Below are 13,400 nucleotides of genomic sequence, written 5' to 3' on the forward strand. Positions count from 1 at the left end.
CCAAAACACTAAAAGATAGAAACGGTTATTGTCTCCTTTTTTTTTCAGTGAGCAAACTGATGCTTATTGGAATTAAATAAATTATGCAAGCTCACCAAGCTGGCAAAAGTGGCTGAGCTAAGATTCTAAGCTGGATTGATGGGACGCCAAGCGTCAACCGTATTTTGCTATACTCCTTCCTGATTAAATAACTAAATCTGGGTGACCATATGCCCTGGTTTATTTGGAACCATCCAGATTTAGGCTGGGAGGTATGAACAGGCCAGTGTAATAACAAACAGCATCTCCTTTCACTCTCCTAAGTATGCTTTGGACAATAAATTCTACAGTCTCCCTAACTAGTAGTATAGTTCATGCCAGGAAATTTTATTTCCCCGGATTCTAACTAATCTCATCTATAGGTAGTGGTGAAAAACAAAGAAGAAAGGAAAGAAAAAAGGCTTTTTTAAAGTTTGTAAAGAATGAACTACTAACTCTTATCTATCAATACCTTTGATAAAACATCCAACATGTTCAGAATACAGCTCTGGGAGAGAAAATAAATACTTTAGACTAAATCAGGGCCCCTCCTCAAGCTCAAAAAAACAAAAAACAAACAAACAAAAAAACCTCAAGCATGCTAGAAACCTCTCCAGTTGAGCATTCTTTGCTTATTATCATCACAAGAGGCAACAGTAATAGCTGTTGCTATTTATTAAGCTCTTACTATATGCCAGACGCCATATGCCAGGAACTGAGCTAAACACTTTCTTTGTAAGATCTCAATTATTTATCATAAAACTGCAGATAGATATAATCCAAATCATTGTCATCATTAATTTGTAGGTGAAGAAACTAAGGCCTAGGAAGGCAGAACGAGTAGGTCTGCCCGATTCCAACATCCAAGTGTGATACTTACTATAAGCACTCTGGTACAGTTGAACAGAGCCTAGTAAAAGTTCTAGGCACACTGCCCCTGCACCCCCTGCTATTCACCCGTATGATATTACGCTCTTCTGCAAGACAGGCCCATTAGAAATAAGAGATTTCTAACAAATTTGAGATTTTCTTTTGGCTTGTGATTGGTTTTCAGTGACGTGACAGCTTTAAATTCTTAAAGCTATTTAATGAGAAGAAAGTAGATGTATTAGCCTATTCTCATACTGCTAGTAAAGACATACCTGAGAATGGGCAATTTATAAAGGAAAGATATTTAATTGACTCACAGTTCCACCTGGCTGGGGAGGCCTCAGGAAACTTATAATCATGGCAGAAGGGGAAGCAAACACATCCTTCTTCACATGGTGGCAGCAAGAAGAAGAATGAGTGCCCAGTGAAAGGGGAAGCCCCTTATAAAACCATCAGAACTCATGAGAACTTCTCACTATCATGAGAAAAGGATTAGGGAAACTGCTCCCATGATTCAATTACCTGGTCCTGCCCATGACACATGGGGATTATGGGAACTACAATTCAAGATGAGATTTGGGTGGGGACACAGCCAAACCCTAACAGTAGAATTTGTAATCATTGGCTCTAGAGAAGCTGACAAACCCAATCAAGAGCTAGAAAACCAAGATAACTCTCAGATGAGGTCAACCCTACCACCTTGGGTTATGGACAGGTGGGACTCTGGGCAGACCATTCCAGAATAAAGAGTCTTCCTTTATTCAGCCAGACATGCAGGACCTCAGAGGTTCTTTGTAAAATTGGTTCTGTTCACTGCTGGGTGGGAAGCGATAGTGTCTTAGTAATGTCTCCATCTGAAAATGTCTGAAAGTCTCAAAATGTCTTTCAGGAGACACAGAGGATGTTTCAGGATTTGTCATCCTGGTATTTTGTCAGCTATTGTGGTAGTCATACAGTTTATAGTACATGTGCTTGGTAGAAAAAAGTATAAATGTTCTTCCCTACATGTGGAATTCCTCTTTCATTCTCTCCCTTTCCACAAAGTTTTCAAGAGCATGCTCAAATGCCACCTCCTTTGTATAGTCTTAAGAATCTTTCAGGCTCTTCTGATTCATTGTACATATATCCATCATGGCTTTTTTCTTTTTTTTTTAACCACAAAGCATAAGTAATCACAGTGTTTCTCTCTTCCACTAGTCTGGAACTCTGGGCTATTTGTTACTTATTTTTCCCCTGATTATTTCATTCCCCTACCCCTAGGTTCCTAGGTTGGAAGACATATCTTCTAAATGTTGAATGGATGGATGGATGGGTGGGTGGATGGATGGATGGATGGGTGGTATATGGATGAATGAGTGAATGGATAGGTGGGTGGATGGGTGGGTAGGGAGGTACATGAGTGGGAATGTGGACAGATAGGTGCAGAGATGGATGAATGGATGGTTAAAAAATGGACAACTACAGTACTCTTAATTTCTTAGCTTGCTTGAAAGAACAAACAATATATGCATTAATTTTCTTGGCCATTCTTGCCTATTCCTTCTGCTCGAGAGTTTTTGTGCATACAAAGATATGGCCTGTGAAGAGCCATTATGATCACATTACACACACCTTTCTTCCCCATTGAAAAGTATCTTTTTACCAAAATGTAAGTTTGAAGTTCTTGTGTTTCTCGCCTCACATAAATCCTTAAAAAAAAAAAAAAACTCCTCAGATATGCTCAAGTATCTGGAGAAATAGCTCATCCTAAAAACAGCCAGCATCGCAAGGACTGCCAAGGGGACATACTTGTTGTTCAGCATTAACTTCATTAAGAGCCACTGTGGTTCCCCCTCGGGAGAGAAGAAGAAATCTGCCCTTTCTTTGGATATCTTCTGATCTTTACAAATGAATTCCAGGATGCTCTCTTTGTTAGACAGAATATCAAGAATATGTATTTTTTATTTATACATCATATGAGAACATTAATTTGTAGAGTGATTCCCTCTGGGTGCCTTTCTGTTGGGTACACAAAAAAGGATCTGGATGTAAATGAACCAATGATAGCATTTTTCCTTGTCTTACTCATTTTGTGACAAATGCACATTGCCTTACTGTTTGCTATACACATAATTACAGTTCTTTAATTTATGTTTCAATAAAGTGTATAATAATAAACATTTACTGCTCCATGAATAAACATTCAAGTGAAGCCTCTAATGGAGGTTACATGTTTCGAGGCAGCTCTGTGGCTTTCCAGAAATCTCTCCTTCTACTTAATGAGCATCATTTCCATAATCTGTACATTATTGCTTAAGCCTCCCTTTAGAAATATTTCACAAAGAAAAAATTTGTGAAATATGATCAGTTCAAAGGGAAAAAAAATGTTAAAGGAATTAACAACTTGTCCTGTTAAAGGGACAGGACAGCCTTTCATGTCCCTCCACAGATAGTAACACAGTAATTACGGAGACAGTGCTTCCTAATTATCTCACTAGCTGGGTGCATCACTACTAGGGTTTCTGCCTCTAAGATCTGGTTTAAATAAAAGTGATAAGAAACCTGGAGAGGTCAGCCCTGAAGGACAAGCTTGTGCTAATTCCCTTTCTGGTGTTAACAAAGAAACCAGAAAGTAAAACTAAAAAATTAGGGAATGTCAGGATACCTGTGGTATGGACACTCCTGGATGTGGAGACAGACAAAACAGTTTGATTATTAAAACAGTCACCCCAAGGGAACTGAATTCAAACAAAAGCCTATGCTGAGGTTTTTGTCGATGGTGTCAAACATTATTTTCAGTGTGTTACCTCTTAGGAAAATTACTTATATAATTTCGTGTCATTATCACTTTAAAAGGTTAATAATCTATTTCTGATAATCTTTGCTAATTGTGTTCTAAAAAGCAGGTGCTTTTAAAAATAACTAAAACGAATGATATATGTCTTTTTTCTTTGTCCAACAGCTATGGCTGGGTTGTTTAACTAGAGAGAAAAAGACGCCAGGAGAAATGAAGGAACAAAGGATCCTTCACAGTGTGATAAGATACAGATAGTCAGCCTCTGCAGAGTGGTGATGAAATGTGTTAAAGTGATGGCTGTCACTTCATGACATGTCAGCGTGCTTTACTGGTGGGTTGGCACAATTTATTTAAACATTGTCAGGAGGGACTCATTTTGTGTAGTTAGACGTTGTGTTTCTTTAGTGTGAATAAATACCTCTGGGTCCGTATGCAACACTGTAAAACTGTGCTGTTGTTTACTGTGGGAACTGGAGCAAGAAGCTAAGAGTTTCAAAGCGAGTCTCTCCTTCTCCCACCATTTTATGATTTGCTATGAGTAATTGGCTCCTTGCTTTGACTGCTACTGGAAAATCTTTCAAAGGAACATTATCTCTCCTTAACAGGAGCTGAATTTAAGATTTTCATCATTCAATATGGCTATTTTCACATGTGACTTCAACAAAATAAAACATTTGGCATACATAGAATTTAGTGTGATCCAAATCCTGCTATTCTCTTGGTACATAGGCTTTCTTGCTTCTTAACATTCCTGGATTAGAAAGTATTAAGCAGAATCATCTTTTTAAGGGTTACATGTTTCTTCTAACTCAAGTGAGCAGGTATTTATATTAGAGTCACAAATTTTAAAATGGCATCCTCTTCCAGGATGGGGCATATTTCAACCTACAGAGCTACCAAGTGGAGCCGCAACTTTTTGCAAGGGTTCTACCCAGATGTGCTACAAGTCCATATTACTTTTGAAATAACCATCTCGTAAAGATAATCTGCACCCTCGTGCCCATTGCAGCATTATTTATAGTAGCGAAGATACACAAACAATGTAAGTATCCATCAAAGGACAAACAGATTAAAAAGTGGCACATAAATACAGTGAAATATTATTCAGCCTTAAAAATTAAGAGATTCTGTCATTTGCCCCAACATGGATGAACCTGGAGGACATATGCTAAGTGAAATAAATGAGATACAAAAAGAAAATTATCATACAATTTTACTTAAATGTGGAATCTTAAAATTAAGTAAAATATATAGAGATAGAGAATAAAACGGTGGTTATCAGACTGGGGTGGAGGTTGGGAGGGCAGAATGGGGAGATATAGGTCAGAGTTCAGTAAGTAGCAGATTTGTAGGAATAACCAGTCTACAGATCTAACACGTAATGTGAAGATCGCAGGTAAAACTGTACTGTTTTGGGATTCCTGCCAAATGAGTATATTTTAGCTACCCTTACCACAAAAGCAAACAACAAAGTGAGTAACTATGTGAGAAGATGAACATGTGAATTTGCTTCATTACAGTAACTATTTTACTGTTTTGCATATATGTCATAACACCATGCTGTAAACCTCAAATATACACAGTAAAATTTATTTTAAAACAAACAAAAAAAGCACATTGCCTTTATAAGTGACAGTCTCTTCAAAATACATTTGAAAATATACATTGTAAAACATACTAGAAAAACCACCCCTAACTAACTCCCTGCAACCCAGGAGCTCTGATTTGATAGCTCAAGGCAGGATAAATGACTCTGATTAGGACAATGAGCCTCAGTTTTATAGGGACCTCCTAAATCATATCTCGGTTTGGGACTAGAATGATGGTGCTGGGAGCACCCAGAGGGCTGCATATCATCTCAGCCTGGCTCCCACACAGGGAGCCAGAGAGATTTGTGGGACCCTGTCTGGTGCCTTTGAGACACAAACAATGAATACTGCTAAAGCAATAACAATAAAAGAGGCAACAGGCAGTGGGGGAAGCCCCGGCACCAACCCTCATTTTTCTCATAACATACTCTGTTGTACAATGAGGCAGAGTGATCCCATAGGCACTGGCCAGAAATCATATAATATGAGAAATTGATCGTGTTTCTTTTTCTGGGTGAGATCAGTGATTGAGGCCCTTGATTTATGTTGGCCAAATTTTTTCAGTGCAGAATGGAACCCTTTCTAATTTCAGTCTTTGGGGTTCATGAAGACTGGCCATTAACAGTAGATACACTGCATCATACCATTTAGACAGGACCCTACACTAACAGAGGGAAAGGCAGCAGAACTCTAATTTGCCAGAAATCTCACTGCAGATCAAGGATTTACAGTGGCGGAGACCTTTTAGGAATGTTTAGCATGGATGATCCCTCAAGGTGTGGGTCAGAATTTGCGGTGCAGGAGGTGGGGTGAGGTGAAGAGTTTATAATGATTTTTCTATGCCTTTTAACCTTTCAAATTAACATTTGGTCAAGACAGCCATCTGAAGGCTGACTATGTAACTGGCATATGAAAAAATGAATGTGTCTTCTTGCTTGGTGTTGACTTAGGGCCCTGCTGAGCCCTAGCTACGGCCAACTCAGGCTTAATTCATTAATATGATTAACCAACAATCAGTTCTTTAAAATTAGCAACATAAAGCAGGCCATGCCAGCTTCATGGATATAAAATTTGGGAATCAAGTTTTGCTCCAGAGAAATGTCACACCTTCACTGGCAAAAAGTCTAGGTAGGGAGTGTCACAGGTAAGGTTGAATTAATGAGACATCCTCTAGCTGGCATGAATGTGTGAAGTGCTCTCCATGGTCATGCACCCACCAAGTCAGGATTTCTCAGCAAGCATAGCTTTCACTTTAAGCTAAGTGACATGGAAGGTTCAGGTCCCTGACCTTAGGTCATGGGATGACAATATATAGAATCTGCAGCTTGACACCCTGGGCTTAACTCCTAATCCTGCTGCTTACCAGCTGTGGTATTGACCTGAGATATTCAGCCAATACCTTAGAGCTTCAGATCTCTTGCTTGTTTAATGAACCCATCTCATGGGGTTGCTGTGAGGATCAAACAGGTTAGTACTGCAGATTACCCAGACTAGTACTTGGAACTGAGCAAGCATGGATGTAAGTGTTTGCAGCTGTCATTGCTGCTGCTGCTGCTACTGCTGCCACCACTATTATTATGACAACTACCTAACCACAGAATCAGTGCTACTTGACCACGACATCTTTCAGTTAAAAGAAATTCACAAAAATTTATCATTTTTTAACTTTCAAGTCCTTTACCATCGTTTTAATAATGATTCTACTGAAGTCTAATTTATAAAACGGGCACAAGTGGAAGAACCATTCTCCTAGGAACCAGTGTGGGATCCATACACATATCCTGGGCACGAAGAAGCCCTGGGGCTTCCAAACAACACAGTGTGAACAACTTTGCTTAAGGAGGGAGATGGAAAGTAGAGAACTAGAGTTTCTTCCATTGGGGTACAAATCCTTAGGAAGTGGGGCTTGGTGATAAAGAGCATCAGGCTCTAAAGTCAGATGAGCTGGGATGAAATCCCCATCCCAACTTTCATTTCCTGCATAACCCTGTGAAGGCAGTTGAATATCTTAATGCTTTGGGTTCCATATTTATAAAATGCAGATAATAAAGTATATTCTTCAAAGGGCTTCTGAGAGGATTAAATGAAATAATACATGAAAACCTCTTAGCACAACCCCCGGCACCATTAGAAAATGCCTTATAAAATGTAAGCTGCTCTCCTAGTTATTTTTACCCAGATTTCTGCTTGAGTGTTACTTCTATAGTGAGGACTTGCCCAATTTCTATATTACATATAAAGAGCCCCAGTCCTACCTTAAATTAAAATCTGCATTTATTCGCTTTTTCATTTTTTGTTCCCATATTGACAGCCATGATGCCAGCATGTGGGACTATGACTAGCACACAGTAGGCACCCAATAGGTATGTGTTAAATGAATGAGTTAAAAAAAGGAGAGAAAGGAAGTTTCCCTACTCAATATTCGAGAGACTGCAAAAGCTCTATTAGGCTGAAAACTAGGAAGTATAATTCTTTAAAGTATTAACAGAAGTCAAATTTGATGGCAAGTTCTTTTGTGTATATAATAGAGTACGGTGATTGTTCTCAAGCTGCCAACTACCCTTAACAATGCTCTGCTGTGAAGACACAAAAGGGGCAGGAGGGTGGATCAAACAGACTTGGTGTGAGCCGCAATGCTGGTCCAGCCAAAGGAGCAAGGATGCAGGTGGAATACAAATGCCCTTACCCACCTCTCACTGTTTTCTTCTCCTGAAAATTGCTCTACATTATGATCTCTCTCTCTCTTTGTCTCTCGTCTCATACTTGGCTTTCTTTTGTCCATACAAAGGCCTTCCTTGTGATAACCCACATTCTCTTCTATCCTGACACATTGCATAGCCTCCTGTTGTGGGCTCTGTCATTATATAATCAGAGTTAGGATGTTTTACTGCCTTGATGTTAGCATTGTGGGTCCGTGTAATCTCTGCATTCAATGTGTGATATTAGACACTGGAGGCAGCACATGGCAGTCAGAGCTGCACTCCAGGTGCTAAGATGTCATGAGGCCCATGAGAGAGATGGGCACTCCTGCAAGGGCTTCAAGGGATCCATGAGAGGAAGGTATGAGCCACTGTGAGGTCCTCTGGAGCAAACGCTCCCTGCTCCCTCCTGACAATGATCCCCGATGCATCAAGTAGGATATGGTGTGTTAAGGTGATAAGGGCTGAGCACGAAGTTGGGTGGCCGAACTGGTGAAGCGTTGTGAACCAGAAATGTGTTAGTGTGTGGAAAAGTAATGTTACCCTGGATGAGAGCTCACTCCTCCTGTGAACTAGGCTTTTTGCCTAGTTCCTGGCCCCATCATACAGTGAGTAAACTCTCCTAAGGCCCTGAGAACTGGAATCTTCTCATGATCTCTAGTAAGCCAAGTGGCCTAGCCACCAGGGGTGGACCCAGTAAACTATTCACATCGCCACCCTGACAAAGGGCTTTCTGCTCCCATTTCAAGGATCTCTCCACACTCAGCTCCTCTGACCTTTCTGAACCCTTCACTCCATCTTCCTCTCTGAACAGCAGCCCCCTGGCTATGAATTCATGTTTAGTCTCTCAGCCTGCCCTTCCTATAGACAGATTCTTTGATTCTTATGCAAATATCAGCCTTGGCCTTCATCTTTCCAGAAACCCTTGAAAGCCATGTTCTATGCCTTTCCCATACCCTTCCTTCCTCCCCACACTCCTGTACTTAGAACTGATGCTTCAAACTCAGCTTGAGCACAGGTCTCATTTTCCCCCTCCTCACATGCATGGGGACAAGTGGGTCAGACCATTGGTTAAATATTCCTCCAAGAGTGAGGTTGGTAAAAGGAAGCCATATTTACAAGACAGAACAAAGGCTTTTCCTTAAACAAAAGAAAACAGCAGTTTTCTTCTTCTGAAGGCCTCACTTGGATATTCCTCCAGAATCAGAACTTTCCAAGACCCCACATGATTCAACCCCTCTCCCATACTTAGCTCTCTGGATGGCAGCCCTTTGTTCTTTTTTATTTTTTTAGAGATATGGTCTTGCTCTGTACCCAGGCTGGAGTGCAGTGGTGCAATCAGAACTCTCTGCAGCCTCTACCTCCCAGGCTCAAGTGATCCTCCAACCTTAGGATCCCAAAAAGCTGGCACTACAGGCATGCACCACCACATTGGCTAATACATTTTTTTAAAATTATTTGTACAGAGTCTCACTATGTTGTCCAGGCTGCTCTTGAACTCCTGGGCTCAAACAATTCTCCCACTTTGACCTCTCAACATTCTGAAATTATAAGCATGACCCATCGTGCCTGGCCTCCTACTTCTCTATAGGAGTATCTCTAGGTTGTTCTGCCTGAGAGATTCTGATAGTTCAACTAGTTTCAACCAGAATGCTGAACCTACTATTTTGAGCATGAACCTGCTTTCCTGCTATATTACTAAGAAGAAAAACAAGGTATTCCATTAGAGCTGTGGGCACATCCTCAAAAGAACATAGCTTTGCTGAGATGTTACACCTGACAGTGGAAGTGCTTGCACGACATAGGTAGTAAAGCAGAAAACAGGAATCAGGAAGCTGATCAGGAATCAGCTCAGAGCTTAAAAAGGAAGAAGGCCACTGAACACCTGGCATTTTCAGGTTGACAGAGTCCATTTTTTTAAAACCTGGGATCAAAGTGAGATTAGGCAGCTGGAAGGGGAGCAGATCAAAAAATATGTTCACCTTTAAATAAATCAGCAAGGAAATTGGAGGAGGATTATACCTTAGGGACAAAAGAGGAAGAAGAACACAAATACCTGCTTTATTTGAAATGCCTCCCTTCTCCCACCTTTTCCTGCATAGAGTATGAGAAGAGGGGCCATTGGTAACCTTCACTTTAATTAGGACCATTAACTGCAAATGGAAATAAGAACAACTCAACTCTTCCTGTCTAATTACAAGGGCTGCTTTACTACCAACTATATAAAGGCACCAATATCGCCCTATGAGGCCCTGGCATGAAGATTTCAGTACTCTCTCAAGTACCAATACCAGCCTTGGAGTGGAAGAAAGAACATATTTGGCTCTACCATGGAAATTCTTCTGTACCTCAACATCATTCCATCATCACACTCACATCTTGGCTTGACAGAACTTACGTATCCCTGAAAGCTACAGGCAGCTTAAGGGAGATGGTAGTAGAGGAAAAACGTAGCCCTGAAGCTAGACTACTCGTACATATATCCTCATCCCAACACTGACTCTGTGTTACCTAGAGCAAGTCACCTCACTTCTCCAGATTCCAGTTTCCTCTGCAACTGTAAGACAGGCACCACAACACTTTCTACATCTCATCACATTATTTCCCTGACAATTAAGCATAAATTACATAAAATAAATCCTTAATAAAGTCCTAGGACTCAGGACTGGGTACCCACTAAATGCTAGCTATGATTTAACATTTTTATGGGTAAATTTTTAGAGGCACTTATTTTGAGATTATTATGGATTCAAAGGAAGGTACAAAATAGTACAGAGAGATCCCTGGTCATGTACCCTTCATCAAGTTTCTCAAAGCACTATACTGACATAATATATAAAATATTACATATCTATAGTATAATATCAAACCCAGGACATTGACATTGGTACAATGTGTGTGTATAGTCAGTTCAATAGCACTTTATCTCATGTAGAAATCGGTATAACTACCATTGTGTTCAAGATAAAGAATGAATCCATTACCATCCAAATCACTATTGTACTCCTTCTCCTCCATCCATTATAAGACTGGCAATCACACTACCACTAATCTGTTCTTCACCTTCATAATTTTGTTTCTTTTTCTTGAATGGAGCAATAATATGCTGCCCTTCATTAAACTTTTTTTCTGTGTGTGTGTGTGTGTGTGTGTTTTAACTTTTATTTTAGGTTCAAGGATATAAGTGCAGGTTTGTTATATAGGGAAACTGTATGTCACAGGGGCTTCATATAAATATGTTTCCATTACCCAAGAAATAAGCATAGTACCCAATAGGTAGTTTTTTGATCCTCACCCTTCTCCCATCTCTACCCTTAAGTAGGTGCTGGTGTCCATCGTTCCCTTCTTTGTATCCAAGTGTACTCAATGTTTAGCTCCCACGTATAAGTGGGGATGTGCAGTATTTGGTATTCTGTTCCTATGTTAATTTGCATAGAATAATAGCTTTCAGCTCCATCAATGTTGCTGCAAAGGACATGATCTCACTCTTTTTTGTGGCTGCATAGTATTCAGTGTTGCATATTTAGTACATTTTCTTCATCCAGTCTACCTTGGATAGGCTTTCAGGTTGATTATATGTCTTTGCTATTGTGAAAACTGCTGCAATGAATGTGTGCATGTATGTGTCTTTATGGTAGAATGATTTATTTTCCTTTGTGTCTATACCCAGTGTATAATGTGTAATGTGTAATCCCAGTATGAGATTTCTGGGTAGATTTGTTTTAAGTGCTTTGAGAAATTGCCAAACAACCTTCCACAATGGCTGAGCTAGTTTACATTCCCACAAGCAGTGTATAAGCGTTTTCCTTTCTCCACAACGTTGCCAGCGTCTGCTATTTTTTGACTTGTTAGTAATAGCCATTCTGACTGGTACGAGATGGTTTCTCATTGTGTTTTTGATTTGCATTTCTCTAATGATCAGGGATACTGAGCATTTTTTTCATCGGCTTGTTGGCCTCATGTATGCCTTCTTTCGAGAAGTATCTGTTCATGTCCTTTGCCAACTTTTAAATAGGATTATTTTTTGCTTGTTAATTTATCTAAATTCTTTACAGATTCTGAATCTTCGACTTTTGTGGGATGCAAAGTTTGCAAATATTTTCTCCCATTCTCTAGGTTGTCTGTTTACTCTGTTGATAGTATCTTTTGTTGTGCATAAGCTCCTTAGCTTAATTACGTCCCATTTGTCCTTTTTGGTTTTTGACATAATTGCTTTTGGCACCTTTGTCATGAAATATTTTCCAGGGTCTATGTACAGAATGGTATTTCCTAAGTTACCTTCCAGAGTTCTTACATTTAAGTCTTTAATAGTTTTAGATTTTACTTTAAGTCTTTAATCCATCTTGAGTTTATTTTTGCATAGATTAAAAAGAAGGGGTCCAGTTTCAGTCTTCTGCATGTGGCTAGTCAGTTATTTGAAAATGGAGTCCTTTCCCCTTTTGGTCACCTTTGTTGAAGATTAGATGGTTGTAGGTTTGTGGCTTTATTTATAGGCTGTCTATTCTGTTCCATTGGTCTGTGAGTCTGTTTTTGTACCATGATGTTTTGGTTACTATACCCTTGTAGTATAGTTTGAAGTCAGATAATGTGATGCCTCCAGCTTCACTTTTTGCTTAGGACTGCTTTGGCTATTCTGGCTCTTTTTAGGTTCCATATGAATTTTAAAATAATTTTTTTCTAATTCTGTGAGAAATGACATTGGTAGTTTGACAGGAACAGCACTGAATCCTTAAAGTACTTTGGGCAGTGTGGCCATTTTAACAATATTGATTCTTCCTATCCATGAGCATGGAATGTCCATTTGTGTTGTCTCTGATTTCTTTCAGGAGTGTTTTATAATTCTCAATATAAAGATGTTTTTCTTCCATGGTTAGAGGTATTAGGTATTTTGGTGTGTGTTTGGCTATTGTGAATAAGACTTCATTCTTGATTTGGCTCTCAGCTCGGACATTGTCGGTGTATAGAAAAGCTACTAATTTTTTACACTGATTTTGTATCTTGAAACTTTGCTGAAGTTGTTTATCAGATATAAGAGTTTTGGACAGAGACTATGGGGTTTTTCAAGCATAAAATAATATCATTTACAACAGATGGTTTAACTTCCTGTCTTGTTATTTGGAAGCCTTTTATTTCTTTCTCTTGCCTAATTGTTCTGACTAAGACTTCCAATACTATGTTGAAAAAGAGTGGTGAGAGTCCGTATCCTTGCCTTATTACAGTTCTCAAGGGGAATGCTTCCAGTTTTTGCTCATTTGGTATGATGTTGGCTATGGGTTTGTCATAGGTGGCTCTTATTATTTTGAGGTATGTTCATTCCTCGTGCCTAGTTTGTTGAGAGTTTTTAACAAGAGGGATGTCTGATTTTATCAAAAGCCTTTTCTGTATCTACAGAGATGGTCATGTGGTTTTTGTTTTTAGTTCTGTTTATGTGATGAATCACATTTATTG

At 39.4% G+C, this 13,400-nt stretch overlaps 1 protein-coding gene across 10 annotated transcripts in view; it reads right to left on the minus strand.

Moving 5' to 3' along the window:
* Positions 1 to 13,400, minus strand: part of FHIT (fragile histidine triad diadenosine triphosphatase) — a 1,501,749-nt gene that overhangs the window by 213,614 nt on the left and 1,274,735 nt on the right. The gene's annotated exons all lie outside the window — the stretch shown is intronic.

The sequence above is a fragment of the Sapajus apella genome, unplaced genomic scaffold, assembly GCF_009761245.1.
Source record: "Sapajus apella isolate SASKATOON/1434 unplaced genomic scaffold, GSC_monkey_1.0 scaffold23, whole genome shotgun sequence".
Lineage (NCBI taxonomy): Eukaryota > Metazoa > Chordata > Mammalia > Primates > Cebidae > Sapajus > Sapajus apella.